The 23,852-nt window shown below is 31.6% G+C and overlaps 1 long non-coding RNA gene across 1 annotated transcript in view; it reads right to left on the reverse strand.

Annotated features, from left to right (window-relative positions):
* Positions 1 to 422: 422 nt before the first annotated feature.
* Positions 423 to 23,852, reverse strand: part of LOC134736476 (uncharacterized) — a 155,202-nt gene continuing 131,772 nt past the window's right edge. The window contains exons 2-3 of the long non-coding RNA XR_010120503.1: positions 1,575 to 1,659; positions 423 to 496 (exon numbers count right to left, since the gene is read on the reverse strand). This is a non-coding gene — a long non-coding RNA (uncharacterized lncRNA). The remainder of the gene's footprint in view (positions 497 to 1,574; positions 1,660 to 23,852) is intronic.

Below are 23,852 nucleotides of genomic sequence, written 5' to 3' on the forward strand. Positions count from 1 at the left end.
AGCCTTTTCTTGGTGTATCAGTTTTTACTAAATATTTGAGGAGATGGATTAATGTTATTATGCAATAGAATAAATAATCTACAGTGGATATGTCTCTAATAGTAATAAAAAGTTGGTTGTCAACCTTTCCCAAAGAAATTTCATGTTCACCAGCTTTCTACATTGCTACCTAGTTCGTCTTTTCACTTTTGAATTTGCATTGTCTTGTATCTCTTTTCTCTTAATTCCTGTTTCAAAAATGCTGTATCATGTGCAGAGAAATTTACTTATGACCTTAAACTGTATCAAGTCTTTGCTCTCAAGCAGCTCATTTATTTTTATGAATTATTATTCATGAAGTAATTTCTCAGTATATATGTATATATGTGTATGTAATGTTAATATAGATACAACTATAAAATGAAAGACCAATTTTCATTTACCTTATATCAATAATCCTCTTTTTTACTTCTTTATTAAATCCCACCTTCTTTGACCTTTACCAGCAGCAGTTATTCTATACACAATAAAAATTATAATCAGTACAGATAAATTTTTTACAAAAAGAAAAGGTCTTCAGCAATTCTAACAGTGTCAAATGTCCATTATAGGATTGGTCAGAATTCTAACATGAAACAGATGGTGACTAAAAATGCATAAATGAAGAGTTTAATGCAATGCTATTTATAAAAGTAAAGAAAAAGTTAAGGAAACCTAACACAGGATGGTGAATTGTACAGTACTAGCAAGAGCGGTCATTCCTTACGACCCCTAGGCTGGTAGGAAATAGGGAACTAGTGCTTATCAAATCTGATTGCTGGGGCTATTTTTCAAAAATGTGGTGAGCAATCACTGTCAAAGTACAGCCAAACAGCAATTCATGTGAGCCAGGATAGTAAATCCTGTAACTTCTCTCTCCAACTGTTCTTCAACCCCTTTCAGTTCCTTCCACTGGACAAACCCTCCTGGAAGGAGATTTAGGGGCTTTTTAGATGTCAGTTGTTAGCACCTGGAAGTAAGTTTTTCAGTGCTTGTAGAAGGATAGAGTAGGTGGAAATATGAATGTGGACGGACAACTAACAGAATAACTTTCACAATCTTTTCACCTTTTTGCCTTTAACATTGACTCGGATATTTCATTTGAATAAAAGACTCAGGCAAGGTAGGAGGGCAAATAAATTGATAAATTTACATAAAAGATGGTTGCTTTTATGTAACTAGTCATTAGGCCTAGGCAAAAAAATCTTTCTTGTATGACTTATTCTATATTCTTCTTACCCTCTATATCTGCTGGTTGGACATTTTTATGTAGAGAGTTATATTGACACAAATCTTCATTCCCATGGGTCCAAGTTTTCTGTGTTTCTGTCCTGATAGGTTGACCATGATTATTCAGCATGGAAAAACTAGAATGAATTTTAGGGACTCTCTTCACTTTGTGATATGATTATATAGCTGTTCTTGACACTATTATGGAGGAGCAGCTCAATTTCCTTTTAGTAATCAAGATAAATCACCTTAGACAGTACATTAACTCATCTCTGCCTGTTGGGTCAGTGTCATAGAAGGCTTGAATGAGAGGGGAACTTTCTTACCTTCTCTTAATGTAACAGAACGATAGATGGGTTCCCTGGCGAAAGCATTCCTCCTTAGGTAGCAGGACAGCAAAACATAAGGATTCTAAGACAAAAGAAATAGAATATAATAATTTTACAAGTGATTGATTAGGTGTGATAGTGAGGGAGGTTATTCTCACTCATCCTCATGCATCCCAGTCCTTTGCTTTCTTTCCATGGAGGAGATCATACCAAATGGCCCTGGGTTGAAGGTGGGGGTAACTATATTTTGGAGTTATCCCCAAATAGTACCAGTTCACAGCTTTTATTTTCATCATTTTGAATATTGTTTTCCTTTTCCTCCAGAAGGTATACTAGCTTACACAATAAGTTATATGATGACCTTAAAAAATATACAATAAAGGCTATATAACAGCTTCCCCTACTTGCAGAAAATGTTTTAACCTACTGGCATCTTAACTGATTATACAATAAGCCATTTTACAATTTTTCCAGGTTTTCCACTTCTAGGTAATGGAAAACATTAGAAGACCAGAGAATTCTTAAATATGAGTCCATGAGTCCACTTTCTTGATCTTGGTTGAGGACTATGTTGCTGAGATACCAAGGAGACTAGTAAAACATTTCTACTAAAAGTGCATCCTGCTCACAAGCACTGGCTGCTAAACTAATTACCAGTCTAGAACTAGAGAAAGTCAAAAATTGATAGAATATTTTAGAAACTTTTGTGGAATTTTGACATGGCTACCATATTCAAGTACATTTTCAATGGGTCCATTTGTGGCTGAAAATATTAAGGTAAGTTATAATAAAATTTATAGGAGACTAAGTATTTAGGAATCTCATTAAAAAGTTGATGGGGGCCTAAAAAATGTATGTAGTTCAGCAAAATAATCGAAACTAAAGAAAACCCCAAATTTTATAAATTACAAAATCAAATATTATAGTCATGAAACAAAACTAAAAAGATATGCTTACTTTTAAAAAGCGTACATTTAAAAATATAGCTTCAAGGCAAGAAACAATTATTCATATTATGTTTCTGGTAATGAGCCAAGAAACATTTAAAAGTTAATGACATACAAAGATTAAAACAAAAATATCCATTAAATAAAAACAGAAAAAACTGTACAGAAATGGCAAACAAACAAATAACTGATAGATTTTTTTAAAAAATAAAGTCAATGGTTGTTATAGTTAAAAACTGTGCTCAGCAAGCCAGGATGGAAATCCTCAGATGCCACCATAACATGGATTATAATTGAGAAGTTAGCTATCAAAGCTAAGCAATGCTTTCTCAGTAAAAGTCTCATTTAAATTAGTTTAAACATATTTAGTTGTTAAAAGTAGGAAAACTTTAAAAATACAAATGATACACTATTTCTGTGGCTTGAGTAATCTATTTGTCTTTTAGACTTTTGTCTTAAATTAATGTGTCATATATCACATTAATATCAGGCTTCTCTCAGAAACGTAAAATTAGACTTTGGAGATCCCTTAAAGTTTAAAAACACACACACAATGTGCACACACACGTACATTTTAGAGATTAGTAAAATGTGGCTCTAAAGTTTAAAAGTTCTATTCAAAGGGACAGAGCAGATGTGAAGGCTGAATTAAGACTGAATGTAGAAATCATGACTTTATTTTCATTTTTTAATTCTCTTCATATGCCTGCAATACATATCTTTAAAACATGGAACTACATGGTGGTGATGGTTCCACAATGTTGTGAATGTATCAGATACCATTGAATTGTACAATTTTAAACTGCAAAAATGGTAAATTTTATATGTATTTTACCTCAAAAAAAGCATGCGTGAATGAGATAACATTAAATTTATTTTGAGTTATCGTATTTTTAACACAAAGAGTAGAAATCCCATCTTTAAAATATAACCATTGTTGGATGTGCCACTTTTCCTAAGTAGCCACAGAACGTGACCTCTGACGAATTTTTCCAATAATGTGTTTTCCCTGGTACTACATGCCATTTTGCCACAGGGCTTACATATGATTAAGCTTTCCTTTAGGAGGAACTGTAAGAGTTGCTCAAGGAAGACAGCTAATAATCTATTTAAACTAACTCCATGTTTTCCAATTATTGGTGAAGAAATTTTAAATTAAAATTGCTAAAAGTTTTTTGTTTTAATAAAAAATAATGACCTGACTTATAACTGTCAGGTTATAAGTTACTTATTCTCAAAAGAAAGCTTTTTTTTGCAAATATTTATGAAAAAGGGAGAGTCTCAAATGATATTTGGATTGCATAAAGCCAATTGAATCAGTGTGACATGGAAGGAGATACTTTGTCAAAATGAAAATAACCTTTAAAAGAGGATAATGGGGAGATGTCCATTTCACTTATTCTTTCATTCTATTTTTCATCTGTAATTTGACCTTATGCCAGTTTATCTTTTTATTTCGGATAGTAAGAGCTTCAGTGGAAAAGTAAACTGATCTCTTATTCTGTAAAGTGTTTCTGTTGTTGCCATTGTTTTTCCAAGATAAACAAATAAGATACTATTAAACGTTATCCGCTTTATTTTTCAGAAAGCATTTTGTAAAGTTTAAATATTTTATTAGATGTTAAGGCTGTAACATGATTTATTGTCATAAAATAATTTATGTCAAAATTGCAGTTAGAAAAGAAAAATATAAGAATACTTTTGGAGATTAGAGACAATCACGAAGCCAAACAGATATTTTAATAGATACCATTAATTCAAGTCAATATCTGTAATCTTACTTCTACACGTGAAGTATTTTTTGGTTGACCTAATACTATGACTATTGGCTGTGCATTCCAAAGAATTTAAATACCAGATTTGGGTAAGATATGTTACAGCATTCATTTGGCTTTTGGCAGTTTTTTCTTCTTGCAACACAAATAATAAAAGCAAGTTGTTTTTTATGAAATAAGAGTAGCTCATTTATTTGATTGGATAACAGACCCTAAAAGGATGAATGGCTCTGGGAATTTTGATTTTCATCTCTTTCAGCAAGGTGTGACCCTTCTTGGAAATGCCATCATGTGTTTATGCTGACACCAAAACAGGCTCATTGATTTTCCAGCTTTCTAATTCATGCAATCTCAGATTTGAAAGGACACAACAAAGATTTAGCCAAGAGTAACTCTAATTCTAATAAAATATGGTCCAAAAATATGTTCAGCTTATGATTAAAGTAAAATTTTATTGTGAGTTTTTTTAAGAATCCAAGTGTTCTCCTACTTACCAGAGAATGATGATTAATGGCATATGTGAATAAATATATCTGTAAAAACAGACTCTTGTGATATTTCTTTTGGCTAGAAATTATATTTGAATTATATCATCTTGGAGCACTTACATCAAACATTAAAAAGGCATTGTTTAAAAAACTAAAATGTATAAGAAATTAAGTCTGAGTCCTTTAAGACATTGTAAAAGTTGTGAGACATAAGACTTATTATGGTCTTGTATTAGTCTGTTCTTGCATGGCTATAAAGAAATACCTGAGTCTGGGTAATTTATAAAGAAAAGAGGTTGAATTGGCTCATGATTCTACATGGTATTTATTTTATGCTACTGTTTTAGAAAGAGACAGACACAACCCTGGTTTAAGTCTTGCTTTTTGTATTAAGGAGAAAAGCTCTTTCATTTTCATCCAACACACTGCAGACAGAGTAAGAAAGTTTTGTTTGTGGTGGCAGATTCAACCATTTCTTGCTTATTAAGCTTCCACATAAGACTGAATAAATAAGATACAGAAAATAGAATGTGTCTTCCCTTGGAGCCCAGATATCATTGATCATGAAGATCTACTATTCAGCTTCACCAAAAAAAAATTTTTTTCTTTCAGTGCAAAGTATAAAAAGCTCTGTATATGTGTATAAGTACATATGTTTGTAAAGGAGAGGGTGAAGAAAATGAAAGTTTTTCATGATTAAATCAACTTCAGAAAAACCCAGAAAAAAGGAGTGATAAAACTTAGAAGATGACATTTCTCAATGAACACCTAGCAATGGTTCTTGAAAATTGTATTTTATTTTAGGACCACAAGTACTTTGGTTATTTCTTGTACATTCTCTGTATAAGTGAGTTTAATTGATTCCTGCCAGTACTTTTATACCTTTACTTCCATTCTTGAAAGTTTAACTTGGATTCACATATTAGCTGAATTGTTAAAATTTTTAAATAAGTTTATAATGAAAAAAGATAAGAATACTTTCAAAGTTGTTATATATTTGAAATTGTTGCTCATTCAGAAAAGCATGAGTTGGTTCAAAATTCTACAGACACTTCTTAAGTTTCTTTCTTTTTTAATTTTATGTAAGATAATTAATAAGATGAGTTACCCTGAGGGTTGTTGTTATTGATGTTTTGCATTTTTGGTGCCCAAATTCTTCTACCTGGAGAGTTATGAGGTTCTATTTGTTTTCAATCCTAAAATGTAATATATGCTGTGAAGATATGGTTCAATTTTTGACTGTTATTATATTCTTCAGAGGCCTAGTATCATGTAAATGGCTATTTGTTTCAGGAATGTTTATCTTGATTAACTGTTAACACATGTTTACTGTTATAATTAGTGTTATTGTCATTAACATTGTTTCATGATGACCCAATTTTCTGTATATGGAGAACCATTGCATATCCCTTCAAATGCCCAATAATTACCTATTTTTAAAATCTGCTTGTAATCTGGTTTAATAAAACTGTAATAAAATAATTGCACATGCAAACATATATATGTTTAAAACTAGTATTTAATATAGAGTATTCAGCACACTAATTAAATTGTTAATGAAACAAAATGATATCAGGTTCAGTTATGTAAAGCTAAATTTGATCAACTTCCATGTTGAGTTTCTATTCTTTTTTTGTCTCAAAGTTTTACCAAACACCATTCTTGGAAACAGACTCTTTTGATTCATATTCAAAATATTTTAGTCATTGTGTAACAATGACCTGCCCCTTAAAATGCCAAGCATATATACAACTGCTTTTTCAAAATCGCCACTTGCATATGTAATATTTTTCTCAAATTTCATGTTCCCAAGTTGTTTTTCCTATTTTATCTCTCAAGGCTGTTCTTCCCACATTTTTTCCTATCTCAATAGTAAATAATTTCTTTTAGATACTAAAACTAAATATTTGGGCTCCTTCCTTTCTTTGTTAATATCATAGCCAATGCATCAACTTGACATATTGGCTCTACCTTCAAAATTTATCTCAAATATGGGTGTTTCTCAGCAACCAACCACTACTACCCTGGTATAAGTTATTGTCCATCTTTGTCTACATATAATCGATTCTCCATAATGCAGGTAAAATGACCTTGATGGAATAATTTAGTTCACATTCCTATTCTGATCAAAATCCACCAGTAGCATTATACATCAGTGAGAATAAATGCCTATCCTAGGGCAGAAAGCTTGTTTATCTCACTTCCAGCTCCCTCTCTGAGCTCATCTTCTGCCACAGTTATTAAGTTACACTCCACTTCTGCCTCACAGCCTACTTGCTGCTTTTCAAAATGATCGCATAGCATTTTCTTTTGCCACTGACTTGAGCGTTCTTCCCACCACATATTCTCGTTGACTTACTCGTACATTAGGTTCAGATGTCTGCTAAACTTAGATGTCACCTTGTCAGAGGAGCCTTTCCTGGCTTCCCTATAAAAAAGAGAAGTTCCCATTACTGCAGTCCCAGCCTTCTCTACTTCCATAACCCTGATTTATTTTGCTTGATAGCACTTGTTATCATCTGCAATATATATATTTGTGCATAATAGTTACAACTTCGTAAAAATATACGTTCCTTTGAAGTGAGCACAACTACAAACTGAAAGATTGTTAGAAATAATAAGGAAGCTAAAAATTGTAGATGCCTCATACATTGCATTAATGGCATTAAAACTATTGTTTCTCAATCAATGCCCTTTGCCATGTAACTCTGCAGTTCTTGCAACTAGTAAGGTAGAATATATTATTCCACTTCTGTTTGGTTTTAGCCACAAGAGTTACTTTGCATAACAGAACATTATCAGAATTTACTCAAATGGGGGCTAGAAAAGCATTTGTAATATTGGGCATGTTCTCCCTGCACTCATTTCTGCCATATCAATGAGAGGAAACTCTCCTAAGCCAGTTGACTATGAAAGGCTGAGAATGGGAAGGAGAAGATGCATTCCTAGACAAGTCACTTCTACTTCAGCTGACTTCCAGCCAGGCTGATGTGTGAGTGAGCCTAGATAAGACCAACAGAAGTATCTGGCTGGATTCAGTCTAGGTCAACTGACCTCAGGCCAAAGTGTAGCCTCATGGTCTAAATAAATGCTTATGTAGATCACTGTATGCTATTGATACTTTATGGTTATTCATTATTCATTATTGTTGTGACTATAGGAAACTTAAATTTATAATCGTCTCAATAAACAAAAATTAATAATGTGGTTTACACAAGCAATAATTACACTAAACCATCTAACAATAGCAATGTGAACAATGAATTGTCCTCAAAATATCCCCAAGTAGAAATATTTACTGTGTTTGCATAGAATGCCACAAGAGCTTTTAATGAACACAAAAATGAATATAAATGTGTTCATGGCCAGAAAAACTCAATGATAAAAGTACGTTGTTTCTCCTCTAGTTAATATACACATTAGAAAATAAAATCCGTATTACAATGTCAACATTATTAGTCAAGTAATTTGAAAAGCAGATTCTAATGTGAATATTAAAGAATAAATGCCCAAAATGAAGCAAGTCAATTTGGAAAAGGATTTAAGGAAATTTGTCAGGATATATTTGCACAAGATTAAATAAATATATCAATTGTATCAAAAGGAAAATTTCAAAATTTACTCAGGTAAGAAAAAGATGTTGTTACATGATAATGGCTGATTTTCAGATAAGTGGGGACTGAAGAAATAATGCAAATAGGGCTGAGACAATTTTTTTAAAAAGTGTCATTCTTAGAGCATTCATAAAAATATGTATGATTAAAATTATCTAAACTATCACTCTAAAATGTAAGAGAATGTGTTTTATAATTTTAAACAAATCTTTTAAAATAAAACATGGACATCAAGAGCACAAAGATAAAGATGTATATAATTTATACTTCTTGATTAAATATTTCTGAATAGCAGAAATATCATAAGCAAATTTACAGGCAAATAACTGACCCACGATACTACATGCAATACATGTCACAAAGGAATAATATTTGAAATAAGAATTCCAAGAAATTGATATGAAAAAGTCTAATAATTCAATATAAATATTTGCAGCTTATGTGAAAAGCAGTGATAGTGGAAATTTGAATCATCCATAAAGATACCAAAAATATTCTTACTCTCATCATTAATAATGGAAATACAAAACTAACCACAATTTAATCGCATTCTTTAATCATCCTACTGAGAAATATCAAGAAGTTGAATAATTTCCAGAGTTTGTAAGGATATAAAAAATAGGCATGTTTTTGTATTTATTGTCATAATATAAACTTGTAGAGGCATTTCCTTATAACAAGTTGGAAGTATTTAATAGAATTTAAAATATTCTTGTTTAAATCCAAGCTCTGGTAAAAAAAAAAAAAAAAAAAAAAAAAGTATTTTCTCACAATTTTAGTTTGTAACCCCATGGAGAGGATTGACTTTAACTGTCTGTGATGCTTAACTCCCTGTCAACTTGAGTGGGCCACAGGTGCTTGGATTGAACACAATTTCTGAGTGTGCCTGTGAGGGTGTTTTGGATGATATTAGCATTTAAATGGTGAACTCAGAAAGCAGATGGTCTTCCCCAATGTAGTTGGGCATTGTTCAATCCATTGAGGGCCTGAATGGAACAATAACAAACAAACAAACAAAACAGAGAAAGGAGAAATTTTCAGCCTTACTTTTGGAGCTGGGACTCTTCCCCTGCCCTCAGACTGGGATTTATACCATCAGTTCCCCTGTTTCTCTAGTCTTTAAATTCAAATTGAATTATATCATTGGCTCTCTCTCTGGAAAGCCATGACTAATACAATATCCTTCAGTGTAGGATTAGTTACTTCATGTTTCATGCTAAATATAAAATACTGTCCTAGTTATGACAAGGCAAGTAACTCCAGGATTTACTTGTGTAGAAATATTTCTGAAATAGGTTTATATAAGAAAAATGTTTCTGAATAATACATACAGAATAATGCTCTTTGTGTAAAACAGCACATAAAATAACAAGTAAAGTGAAGTGCATATGGGAACATTTAACATATGTATATTTTAATACACAAATGCATAAATGTACAGAAAAAAGTCCAGGAGAATACAATCATATTAGTAGGTAACCTCTGAGAAGGAGGCTATTGGAGGAAAGGAAGAAGAAAAGGTGAAAATGTCACATTTTGTGCTCTACGGTAAATGGAAAATTTGCAACTTGATTGCCAGATCTACTCAGGAAGTTTGAGTTTTGTGGAAGAAAATGAGTAAAGGCAAATAAATATACATTAATATTCTAAATTTTTGAGGTGATATAAATTATGATTAACACAACAAATAATTAGAAACGAAACATTTTTATATTTTATTCACAAATGTCAGGAGATGAAACAGTAAAGAAAAATTACACAATCAGAGATAAATTAAATGCAAAAAATATTTATGTAGTTAAAAATTTTAAGGACAAAAATGTTAGAGATAAAGATATTTCATATTGACAAAATTTTTAAAAATCCATTGAAAATGAAAATGATACTAATGACTTTCAAGTACCTAATAATATTGCTTCAAAATATATATTAAATATAGAAAAAATTGCTAAAAAAATGAACAAATACAAAATACTATTAGGACTCTTTAACGTACTGTTTTCATTGGTTGTAGAATGTTTATAGAAAACAAGCTGGTTGACTTAAGAGATGTATGCACATCCTATTAAATAATAATATACAATTTTCAAATGCAAATGTAACATTCTCTACTATTGTCTTCTCCTAGGCCAAAGAGTCTAACTCAACAAATTATTCAAAGTTGGTATTACCTAAGCCACACTCATTGATTCAGTGCAAATTAATTGTCATAGGCCCAGTGGCACATCAAGGGTGAGTTGATTTCTTGGCCCTCTTTTGTATTAGAGGCACTTTATAAAGGTGTCTGTGGCTGGGCACAGTGGCTCATGCCTGTAATCACAGCACTTTGGGAGGCTAAGGTGGGTGGATCACGAGGTCAGGAGTTCAAGACCAGCCTGGCCAAGATGGTGAAACCTCTTCTCTACTAAAAATATAAAAAATTAGCTGGGCATGGTGGCACGCACCTGTAATCCCAGCTACTTGGGAGGTTGCAGCAGAGAACTGCTTAAACCCAGGAGGTGGAGGTTGCAGTGAGCTGAGGTCACGCTACTGCACTTCAGCCTGGGTGACAGAGCAAGACTGTCTCAATTAAAAAAAAAAAAAAAGGTATCTGTATCCCTGTAACAAGCAAGCTAACTGAAAAACATATCTCAGTAGTTCTCATTCTACGTCAAGTCAAGGCATTGGGGAAAGTTAGCAGATGCAATAGAGATAATGTATATAAAAAACAAAAAAGTTTTAGGTGTTTAAATATTTTTGTAATTTCCTCAGCATATAATTGTGTATTCTGGGAATTACTATTTAAAAATGAAGAAATTTAAAATTTGAAGCTATTTCACGGTAAGAGTTTCTCTAGGGATTTATGGAAAAAAAAACATATATAGTTGAAAGAAATCTCTACTGAAAAACAGGAAAGTTTAGCTTTGATGACTTACAAATAAGCAACTCTTCTGTTTCTCAATGTGAAAATAATGAGCTATATAGTATTTGTTTCTTTTTCAAACTGATATCAATATAATTCAAACAATAGAGGAAAAGATAAAATATTTGTTGCAGCAGAGTAAAAGGATAGATATAACATGTAAAAAAGTGCAGAAATAAAAAGGATCATTCCATCAATAAAGAAAAGATTTATCTAATCCATTAATTTCTCAATGGATTAGAAAAAATAAAACATAAGATATTGTAATATCATTTTATTATACTATAAAATCAGTTAGCATTTTATTTAATATTACTAAGAGACTAATATCAAGTTACAATAGGTGTTTAAAAGTGAAAAACTCTGCCATCATAGAAGCAGAGATCTATTTTTTTCAACTACAGAGCATATTTTGTTTATATGAAATTAATTTTAAATAAATTATGCTCTTTAAACATTGAATCAATAATAATGTGAGACATAGAAAATCTGAAAAGCTTCTTCAAAAATTACGTTTAGATGCTATTTAGAGATGCAATTATCATTATTCTAGAAATTATTTTTCAGCTTTTATAGTAAGTAAAAATAAATTGTCTAAATAAACTTTCAGAAACAAGAGTCTTCAGTACTCTAACATTCTAAAACATACTACAAATATTTCCTGAGGTAATTCACGTACTTGAAACTGCTATTATTCCAATCTAAAAACAAGCACTCCCAAAATAAAACAAGATGACATGAAGGACTAATAATAAAAAGATTAGCAACTGATTTTTGCCAATTATAAAGCATAAAAAATAGGTGACACATGACAACATTAAAGTATTTTAAAAGAAGTTATCGTTATAAACATCAAAATGGACACTTAGAAAACATATTCTCCCAAGTGCAAATATAATCATCTGAATTATGCATTCAATATGAAAGCAATTAAATATACTAATATTAATGGTTAAAATATATGAAAAAATTAAAGAAGGGTAACTGTTGAGACTTAATACATTGATGTGTGTGTGTGTATGCTTTTTTTTTATAGACTTTTTTAGAATATTTTTAGGCCCACAACAAAATTGAGAAAAAGTTTTAGACATATACTGTGTATCTCCTCCCCCAACACATGCTTAGTATTTCCCATTATCAATATGCCATACCAGAGTGGGACATTTGTTATAACTGATGAGCCAACATTAATATATCATCAATCAAAGCCCATGGTTCATAACAGAGTTCACTCTTGGTGTTGTGCAGTCTATGGGTTTCAGTGATGACATGTTTCCACCATTATAGTATCATAAGGAGTAGTTTTACTGCCCGAAAAATCCTCTGTGCTATACCATTGTCTGAGTTTTACCAATTAAATTCAACAGTGATCAGTAGATAGTTTAAAATACAGCCAGACTTACCTTCTTGGATATATATATATACACACACACACACACACATATATCTAACTATATATATCTCCAACTATATATAATATATATCTCCAACTATATATATATATTCAACTATATATGTAGTTACATATATTCATTATTAAATGAGAAAATAATCACAAAAATGAGTACAAATTAGATACAAAAGTCTGATAAATGAAAAACCCAAGGAACGTGAAAATAGATTATAAATATAAAAGCAGATAGAATTCTAGATTTTCTTTGTGTATGTGAGTTCAAATTTCTTTTCAGCCTCAACACCTGTATGATTTGGAGTTTTGTTCATTTCTACCTTTACTCATTTAGTTGATGTGTAATGGTCTGATATAGTGGTTTTAATTTGCGTTTCCCTGAAAGTTAATGAAATTGAGCAAATTTTCTACTGCTTTAGTCATTTTAACCTCTTCTTTTTTGTGCTTGTGAAATATTTTGCACATTTTTTTCTGTTGGTTTACTTGAATTATTCTTATTTACTTTGCAGGGGTAAACATACATTTGATTAATTGTTTGTGTTACCTGTAATCAACCACAGACCAAAATATTAGATAAAAATTCCAGAAATAATCAATTAATAAATTGTAAACCGCACTTCTGTTCTGCGTATTGTGATGAAATTGTGTACTATACCAATCTGTCTACTGTCTACTTCTCTATTAATCACTTAGCCTTCTTGGTTGCTGGATTGAGTGTCAGAGTATCATAGTGCTTGTATTCAAGTAAACCTTATTTTACTTTCCAATATATTATTATAACTGTTCTATTTTATTAATGACTCACTGTCATTAATCACATTTATCACTGTGCCTAATATATAAGTCAAACTTTATCATAAGTATGTATGTATAGAAGAAAATGGTGCATGTGAGTTTCAGTACTACCAGTTTCAGGCATCCACCAGGGATCCTCAAACATATGCCCCACTAATAAAGAGTATTACTGTATAAATTTTTTCTGTAATATATATTGCAAAGATCTTTTCTCACTTTAAATATTTTATTGTCACTCTTTAAGATTTATCTTTCCTGATTCCAAGAAATTGTCATTTTTAATATAGTCCAGATTATAATATTTTTTCTTTAATGGTTAGTGCTTTTATGTCATTTAATAAATCTTTGCCTATCCCATATAAGTTCTCATATAAAAAGCTTAATTGTTTTTCTTTCCTTTTTAGATCTACAATCTATCTGAAATTAATTTTTTTGTGTACTGTGAGTTGGAGTTCAAAATTCACTTTTTAATATGGATATCCAATTAAAGTAGCACCATTTATTGAAAACCATTTATTTCTCTGTTGCATGATACAGTCCTCTTTGTCATAAATCACATGATCATATGTATGTGATTGTATCACATATTGTATGAATATGTTTCTGGAATTTCTGTTGTATTCATTGGACTGACTCTTCCAATGGATTATTCATTTTAGTTATCTAAGAACTGTTGATATTTAGTAGTATATGTTCACCTAATATTTTATGGAACAATTATTAGGATGCAGCTTGATAAGTGTTCTCAAAATGAACACAAATTAGTAACTAGCAATATGTAAAAGAAACATTACCCAAATCTCAAAAACTCTCTCATGTGTATTTCCAGTTAGGATTCCTGCCCAAAATTTCACAGTATCCTGACATCTAGGATTGAATAAAATCAAATAGTATGTACTTCTCTATCTTTGACTTTTTTATTCAACATTTTTGGTGTGTGAGATTTGTTATGCTGTAGTATAAAGTGACATTCAGTTCGTTTTCACTGCTGTATTTTATTGCATCATATGTTTATGCTGGAATGTTTGCATTCATTCTACTTTAGAGGAAAATTAGAGTTGTTTCTTTTCAGTCTGAGGCTGTAATTAATAGGTATATTACTTTTCTTTACTTCCAGAACAAACTAACAAATTTAGTGGATTAAAAAACTAATTAGTTATCTCACAGTTCTATTAAGTCAGAAATTCAGGTTGACTTATTCAGTTCCTTTGTCCCAAGTCTCATAAGACTGAATTCAAGGTGTCAGCCAGCTGGGCAATATCTGGGGGTCCTGGGGAAGAAGCTGCCTCTAGACAAATTCAGTTTGTGGGCAGAATTCAGTTCCTTCCTTGCGGGGCTGAGTTCCTGTTTCCTTGCAGGCTTTAAGCCTGAGGTTTCTCTCATCTCCTTGAGATAATCCACATTTTTGCCAGGTTGTCACTTCCAGCTTCAAACCAGCAGCAACGCTTTAAGTTCTTGTTATGCTTTTAATTGCTCTTTCACTTATGCCACATTTTTTCTCCTTCAGCTGGAGAAAGTTCTCTGCTTTTAAGGATTTATGTGATTAGATTAGCCCACCCAGATAATCCAAGATGATCTCTTTACTTTAAAGTCTTTAACCTTGATGATATCTGCAAGGCTTCTTTATCACAAGATAATTATCAAAAGATAATTACAGCTTTTTAGAATAAAGAATGGGTATCTTGTGGGGCAAGAGTAGGGAAGCACTATCCTGTTTGTCACAACACTGCTACTCAGAGCCTTCTTGTAGATGGCCTTGCAAAGACATATAGGCATTTTAGTTAGCATATACATTGGGATATATGTTTTAGCCATAGAGTATCAAACTGAGTAGGTACTGCCAAATGGTTTTTCAAAGTTTGTGCAACCGACCATTGTATAACATTTCTGATTATTCTATTTTCTCATTAACAATAAATGCTTTCTATCTTCTCCATTTTAGCCATTTTAGTAGTATGCAGTATTTCACATTGTGGTTTTAACGTAGATTGTAATGATAATTAAAAGATTGATGAGCTTCTCACGGGTTTCTTATCTATTTGGATTTTTTTTTTTTTTAGTAAATTATCTGTTCAAGTCTCTTGCCAAATTTTAAATTTAAATTTTATTCCATTAATTTAGAAGGTTTATTCATATCCTCTATATTCATATTTGGGGGGAAATACATGAGAGAAATAATTTTTCAATCAATAACTTACCTTTTCACTCCTTTTTGATATCTTTGAATAAACAACTTTTTAAATATTTTACATGGTATATAATATTGTATTATAATTTATTACATTTTTGCTAATGAAACTTCTGATAATGTTAGTGTTCATGAAGTTATTTTCCATATTGTGTTGTAATAACTTTATTATTTTATTTTTCACAGAGACCTATAGTGAATCTGGAATTTATATGTATATGACATGTCATATGAATCCATATTCATTTTCTCCTACATAATAACCAATTGACCCAGCAAAACCTATTGTGAAGATTATCCTCACTCAAATATACTAAAGTGTCAATTTCAATTGTCAAGCACTGAGCATGTGAGGGACTGCTTCTAAACATGCTGTTTTGCTCCATTGTGCAGTTTTTCTGTTAGAGTGCCCATTCCACACAGTCAAGGTTCCTACAGCTCTTTCATAAATTTTGACATCAATTGTATAAACCCTCTTTAAGTTTGCCTTACTTATGGTCTATTGCCTGTCTATTGATGATTCATTTTTCTAACTCTTTTTCTTAAATGAACTTGTGTTTAAGTCAATTTTTCTTTCTCTAAACACTACTTCATCTGTCTCTTACAAATGGAATATGTCGTGTAAAAAATTTAAAAACTGTAACAATAGTAAGAAGTAAAACTGCTTTTAGTCTCAGATAACTAGAAAATGCACACAAAATTGTAAGAAAGGCCGGGCGCGGTGGCTCACGCTTGTAATCCCAGCACTTTGGGAGGCCGAGGCAGGCGAATCACGAGGTCAGGAGATCGAGACCACGGTGAAACCCCGTCTCTACTAAAAATATAAAAAATTAGCCGGGCGTGGTGGCGGGCGCCTGTAGTCCCAGCTACTCGGAGAGGCTGAGGCAGGAGAATGGGGTGAACCCGGGAGGCGGAGCTTGCAGTGAGCCGAGATCGTGCCACTGCACTCCAGCCTGGGCGACAGAGCGAGACTCCGTCTCAAAAAAAAAAAAAAAAAAAAAAAAAAATTGTAAGAAAACTGCAAAAAGGCTAACCTTAATCAATGAATTTAGTAATATCACATAATAAATATATTAAAATCTGTATATTAACACAGGCAACTGGAATATAATTTTTTTAAAGATTGACGTCAGCAATAGCATCCACAGTCACAATATATTTAGGACTAAATTTAAGAAAAAATATTTATTGTAAAACAAAATTCTCTGCTGAGAGCAATTAAAGAACACCTAAATAAATGAAGAGATACACCAAATTTATAATTTGAAATAATATGTATTGTTAAAGTAACAGTTCTACCCACATTGATGTATAGATTCAATGCAAGCCCAAACAAAATTCCAAACAAAATTGCCAACTGGTTCTAAAATATATATGCATTAAAATACAGAACACCTAGACTAACCAAAACTTTTTTTTTATGGAACAACAATAAAATTTTTAAAGATTGAGTCTCTTGACTTTAAAATTTTCTAAAAGTTACAGTGTTCATAATAGTGAAATCTGTGAAAGAATAAGCTTTTATGTTAGATGATTTTTAAAAAGAGTCCTAGTGCCATCAATGAGAAAAATAAAACCTTTACCAGTAGTACTGGAAAAAATGAATATCTATGTAGGAAAAAAAATATGTCAATGCGTTTCATACTATATACAAAAATTATTCATGATAGATCAAAATAACAAAACAATTAAAATTGTAACGACTAAAAGAACACATAGCAGGATATTTCATTGATATTTCTTACAGAGATCACAGAAAACTACTAACCATAAATAAAAGTGTGCTAAGTTGGACTTCATTAAGAAAATGAATATGCAAATCACAGACAGAGCCAGTATATTTGAAAATCACGTATCTGACAATGGACATCTTCCTTCTACCTCTCTTTGTAGATCTTCTCCCTTCAAATTCCCTTTAAATTTAAATTCTTCCAAGTAAAAGTTAGATCTCAAATCTTTCTGGATCTCCTCTATATTTCACCAACTAAAGCAAACTGATATTTAACCAACATTCGAATGGGCTGAAGACTCCAGCTTTTCATTTCTGAGTAAACATTTGAAATTTGAAACATTTCAAAAATTTGAAAATTTCAGTATTTTCTTCTTTCCCCTTAAAGTCTCTAAGAATAAGAGAATTTAAAAACTCTTTTCACCATTCACAAAAACTAGATTTCTAACCTTGAAAAAACAGAAGTGGGCTGGGCGCAGTGGCTCACGCGTATAATCCCAGCACTTTGGGAGGCTGAGGCAGGCGGGTCACAAGGTCAAGAGATGGAGACCATGCTGGCCAACATAGTGAAACCCCAACTCTACTAAAATACAAAAATTAACTGGATGTGGTGGCGCACACCTGTAGTCCCAGCTACTTGGGAGGCTGAGGCAGGAGAATCACTTGAACCCGGGGGGTGGAGGTTGCAGTGAGCTGAGATGGTGCCACTGCACTCCAGCCTGGCGACAAAGCGAGACTACATTTCAAAAAAAAAAAAAAAAAAAAAAAAAAAAAAACAACAAAGAACAAAACAGAGGTGACCTGTAATTCTTGGTTTTCAATCACATCTTTCCCATTACACATATACTTTAAATGTGTCTAGTAAACATATAAAATCGAGTGAGATACTTTAAATTAAAAATAATCTGATAGGATTTTTATCTGCCAAACTAACAAAAATGAAAATCTTGTGAATGCTCTTTCAATAAGTGAGTGGTGATAAGTCTCCTCAATTATTGCTCTGAGAATAAAAATCTTTACCAAGTTTCAATGTAGTGATACAAACATATGTAACATAAAATACACCTTTTTAATAGTTTGTCCCTATAAGACCACTATGCAAATGATTAATTCTGAAAAATAGAAGCTCTTTCAAAGATTTATGCAAAAAAACTTTTTTATAATTACTGAAAAAAATAATTTATAATTACTGAAACTCAATAACCCAGCAATAAAAGTAAAATAATAATGGCTGGTTTTTATCGAGCATTATCTACATGGCAGGCACTCACTAAGCACTGTAACAGAACTAACTTATTGAATATTTGTATAAATTATATAAGGAATTTACTTTTATCACATGCATTTTACATCCGAGAAGTGTTTAATATGTGGGATTTTGGCCACATAGAGTGCTTTGTGAATCAGAAATAGCTGTAAAAGTGTTTGAAAATGTTATTGTGCTAATTTGTTTTTGTTTCTCCCTCCAAGTCTATTTTCCTCTCTGTGTTTGCCCAGACCTATATGGGAGGCTGACCTAAATGATCGGTCTCAATGGGCTCCCTTGATCTTTGGAATTCTATTACTTCTGCCATTGTGAGCCCCAGCAAGAGATTGGAGGTAGGGTAGGCAGTTAGGTCAAGGTCTTATTTTTCAGGCTCCCTTCTTCTGGAGTTGCCAAGGACTGACATCTCCAAACTAGAGTCATGGAGAGAGGGGTAGATTAGAGATGTTTATTCATTCTACAAATATTTGCAGAGTATCTATTACTTGCCAAGAATTAGTAAAGACATGAAGGATTCAGTAGTAAACTAAGTGGAGAAAGTATTTGTTCTTATGGAGATTAAATTGTAGTTAGGGGCTACATATAGAAAAAAAAAATATATATGATATACCAAATAATGAAAGGAGCTGTAAAAGAAGCAAAAAGCAAGGTATTGGGATAGGGACAGGGTCATGTTGTGTGGAGTGAATCAAGGAACCCCTTCTTGGTAGAAAGTATTAAGAGTATAAGGAACAATAGGAACCATAGCCTGTGCTGGTAGCCTGTTTAATATATTTGAAGAATAGCCAGGAGATCAGTATGACTAAGTGGATGACAGAAGAATTTCTTCATAGTGCTTTAATAATTCATGTTATTTATAGTTAGTATGTATTATATTTCTTACATAAAATTAAAACTAAATAGTACATGTAAATTCTGGATGTTAGCAATGTGATCACTGGTCCATTTTTGCTGCTGTGTATCTTGCTGGTATGACCTAAGACCATTATTTGGGGTTTTTTATGGCTTATGTTAGTATTCTGTTCTGAAATTGGACCACATAATTTCATCATACTTTTATATGAATATGCAATATCAAAAGTTATTGTGTAACATCTTCTTATATATACAAGAAACAGTCTCTAGACCTTATTCATATTTCAATAGATCACTTATTTGTCTATCTTTGTACTTCTTAGCATTAAAACTTTCTACTGTATTTTTGAAACCAAATTAAAAAATAGATCAATATTAATTATATTTTCTTTACAATATAAACTAACATGGCAGCTTAAAAATCAAATGAAAGTGATAGTAAATATAAAAACTGCAATTTATAACATGAAACCAATATATTTTATGCAAGTCTGGGTTCTGAATGACAGGTACTCTATTTTATATTTTTATTATATATCATGCACTTTGGTCAAAGCACACCAGAAAATCAAATTTTTTTAAGCAGGATGTTCCAAAATCATTAAATTGTTTGGTTACATCAGATTACAAAAGGTATTACTTATGCTATGAATGTTTTATGTTTTCAACACTTCTTTATAAAAATATAAAAAAATAAAAGACTGTATCACATAGTAATATAATAAAATAACTTAAAACGTTGTTAAAATAATATTCCATAAAAATAAATCTGGGTTAAAATTTTGCATTTTTATTTATTTACAGAGAATACATTCTTATGCTATATTTTAAAGATCCTCTTTTCATTTACTTTGGAATTATATTTAATGCATAATTAATATTTACAAATTACCACTTGAAACTCACTTCTCATGAAACGTTGGTTGAAATTTATACAACTTTTTATTTCACCATAAATTTTAAGAAGATTCTTAAATGTAGCATTTAGATGCAGTAAGCTTTTATCCAATTTTCTAACCTAAGTACATCTTTTAAAACTCGGTGAAGACCAAATAGAGCTATTTGCTCTCTCACAAACTAATTCGAGCTAGCATTTTCAGCTCTGTTTGCCACAGAGATTTGATAGCCAAAGACATATTTTATAGCAGGTTTCAAACTAGAAAAGCATGACTGCTCTTGGTGAGATTGATGAAAAGTCATTTTCGTTTAATATTATTGATTGATAAAAATAAGTATTCCTATATAGAGGAGTGCCATATTCCATAGTCAGTGATTAAATATATCAATTGCAGTAACAGTGTGGTTTTGATATATAGTTTCATTCCTTCCTAAGGCTATAAAGTCATATATTTTTAGTATCTTTTTTTCAGGAGCTAAACTAGTTCGTAAAGTCTAATTCATTTTAAAAATTTTTACTATGCTCCAAATGCTTTGGGAATTCCCAGGGCATTTTTTTCTAGTGTATAATCTAATAAGATAACTTATTTTGGATGACAGTGTTATTCATTAGATAATTTATGCTTAAAATAACATACCATATAGCAAAAGCTATGAACTTTAAAATGACATTACAGCAAACAAAAATGTTACTTTTTGAAATTAAATGAGTAAATGTGATTGAAGTGAACTTTGAAAGTTATAGGGATTCTCTAGGCCACTCAGCTTCAGCATTTAAACAGATCTCATCCTTGATACTTTGTAAGCAAAATTAGAATAGATAATTTTAATGTTCCTGTTAAATAAAATCAATCATTTAAGAACTTGCGATATGCTATTCATTGAACATTTAAGAAATGTAATGCTCATGCTTGTACAAATGTACATAAATATATTAAATATATTGTAAATTTTGCCAAATGCAAATTCAAGTGTTTTAATGATATCTAATATTATTGTTGACAATCATTCTTAATGAGAATGTTTTATAATACTCATTAGCAAAAAATAATATGAATTGATTGTCATAAAATATAGTTGGGTTTATAAAGCCATTGATCTCCTTGTATATAATTTATTCAACACATAATTACCATTATTTTTGGAATATTTCAATAGCTATTGGGGATTGCTATACAAATTATAAATAGATACTAGAGAAATGTAATGTGACCAATTCTCATATTAATGAAACTCATTATTGGGAAAAGATAAATATGGATTGAAGCGATTACCTAAGTACAATTGTAGAAAGTATTATTTGAGTTTAAGTATAGTAGTTTATAATAAAATTACTTATTATTTTAGTGGGAAAAGATAAATTTGGTGTGAAGCAATTATCTAATTACAATTGTGGAAAGTATGATTTAAGTGAGGTAATGTATAGTAGTTTACAATAAAATTACTTTATTATTAAAGGACATCTTTTCTTATAACAAAACATTTAATTTGAAGTAGACATTAGCTAGGAGAAGATGGCATAAAGAAGAACAAGAGAAATGTTGTTAAGGAACCCCCCTGAAAAAAAAAAAAAATATATATATATATATACTAGCATTATTTGTGTACTCAATTTGTTTCAGAACCTGGGTTTATGAATAATACTCTTAATCTAGCTGTCTACATGTCAGCGAAGGTGAGTGAATTATAAAGTTTATTTACCGTAAGAAAATGATGTTGAATAGCTGTAGACAAGATTCATATTGCCTAAAGAAAAGCAAATACTTACAAAATTGTACCACTTTAAAAAATATTGGTTTACTTGATTAATGCAGCAAATATGTGCTGAGTATCGACTAGATGCCAGTTATCCAACCTTATCTCTGTTAAGCATACATTCCAAAGAGGGAAACAGTGAATAAACCACAAACAGCCTATATTAAATGGTGATATATATATATATAATTTAGAAATAAATAGAGCAGGGTGTGGAGGATTTGCAGGCATAAGAGACGAGATCTGTGCAATTTAGATAGGTTGATAAGTCACTGAGAGTATAACCATTGAGAACAGACTTAAAGAATATAAGGAAATAGGTCTGCATATAACTAGGGAAGGAGTACACCAGGCAGACGGAAAATCCGTTGCAAAAGCTTAAGGTGGGGACATAAGTCCTGTGGTTCATGGACTGGCAAAAAGGTCAGTGTGCCAAGAGGAAAGTGAGTGAAGAGAGAGTGTAAGTAAAGTCAGGGAGGTTATAGAGTCTAGAGAGTCGAAGGAATTGGAAGACATTCTAAGGATTGCGATTACAGGCTTAATTAAACGACAACCGTTTAAGAATTTTAAGCAGAAAAACAGCTTCACCTAAAATACATTTTAAAAGCATTTATCAGCTGGAATTTAGAGGTTAGACTTTGAAAGGGCAAAGGTAGAGTTAGAATAACCTATTGATAGACTATTCTGACAATGCAAGTGATAGACGATGGCTGCTTGAACCAGGACCATAGCAGCTGTGATGGTGAGAAGTGGTCAGATTCTGAACCTACTTTGATGGTAGAGATAGGAAGATTTCTTGCTGAAATAGATGTAAGTTGTGAAAGAAAACAAAATTAAAGATAAGCTTTTGCCTTAGTAATTGGAAGAAAGGAATTGCTATAAATGACAAAGGGGAAGACTGCAAGAGTGAGGGTCATAATATTCATGTCTGGAAGAAGAGGAGAGACCAGAAGGAACCAGAAAAAGAGTTGTAATAATCCATGAGACATGATGAAAACCAAGAGCACTTCAATTATCGTTGATAACCAGATCTAGAGCATGATCATAGGAATGGTTTGCTAAGATTCTCAGAAGAGAGCATTTCAAGGACATGAGGAGCCAGGATGTTGAAGGGATCATCAATACATTATTAATTAAAATCTCTAAACATTAAAATAGGTTCACTATTGGAGAAAATAATAAGTAACCAAGAATTAAATTCACAGAGAAATTCAAGGAGTATACAAAAGGATTGATGGAACAGTAGTGAGTAGTTCTGGATCATATAATCTGATGGCATGTTTCAAAACTGAGAGGTTTAAAGAATGAAAGAGGAAGAATGGTTGAAAATTAGCAATAAAGAACAAGAAAGATTCCTACCAACTCCCAGTCCCAGAGGCCTGAGGACTCTGGGAGAAAAAGAAATAGTAATACATGAGAGGTCTGCTGGTAATCCAGTGTTTTCAGACAAACACAGGTTTTTGTCAGAATGAGAATGTGAAGAGACAATTCAGTGAAGTTGAGGAGGCAAGCAATTTTCTTGTTGATGGACTGTGAGTTCCAGAGTGCCAAGTGAGAGTTGGAAGGAGTGAACACTTGATGATACTTATACTAACAACTTGTCTTTAGTATAAGTTTATCTGAAATCTAGATATTTAACTGGTATCTGTTTTATGTGA

The sequence above is a fragment of the Symphalangus syndactylus genome, chromosome 4 (assembly GCF_028878055.3).
Source record: "Symphalangus syndactylus isolate Jambi chromosome 4, NHGRI_mSymSyn1-v2.1_pri, whole genome shotgun sequence".
Taxonomy (NCBI): Eukaryota; Metazoa; Chordata; class Mammalia; order Primates; family Hylobatidae; genus Symphalangus; species Symphalangus syndactylus.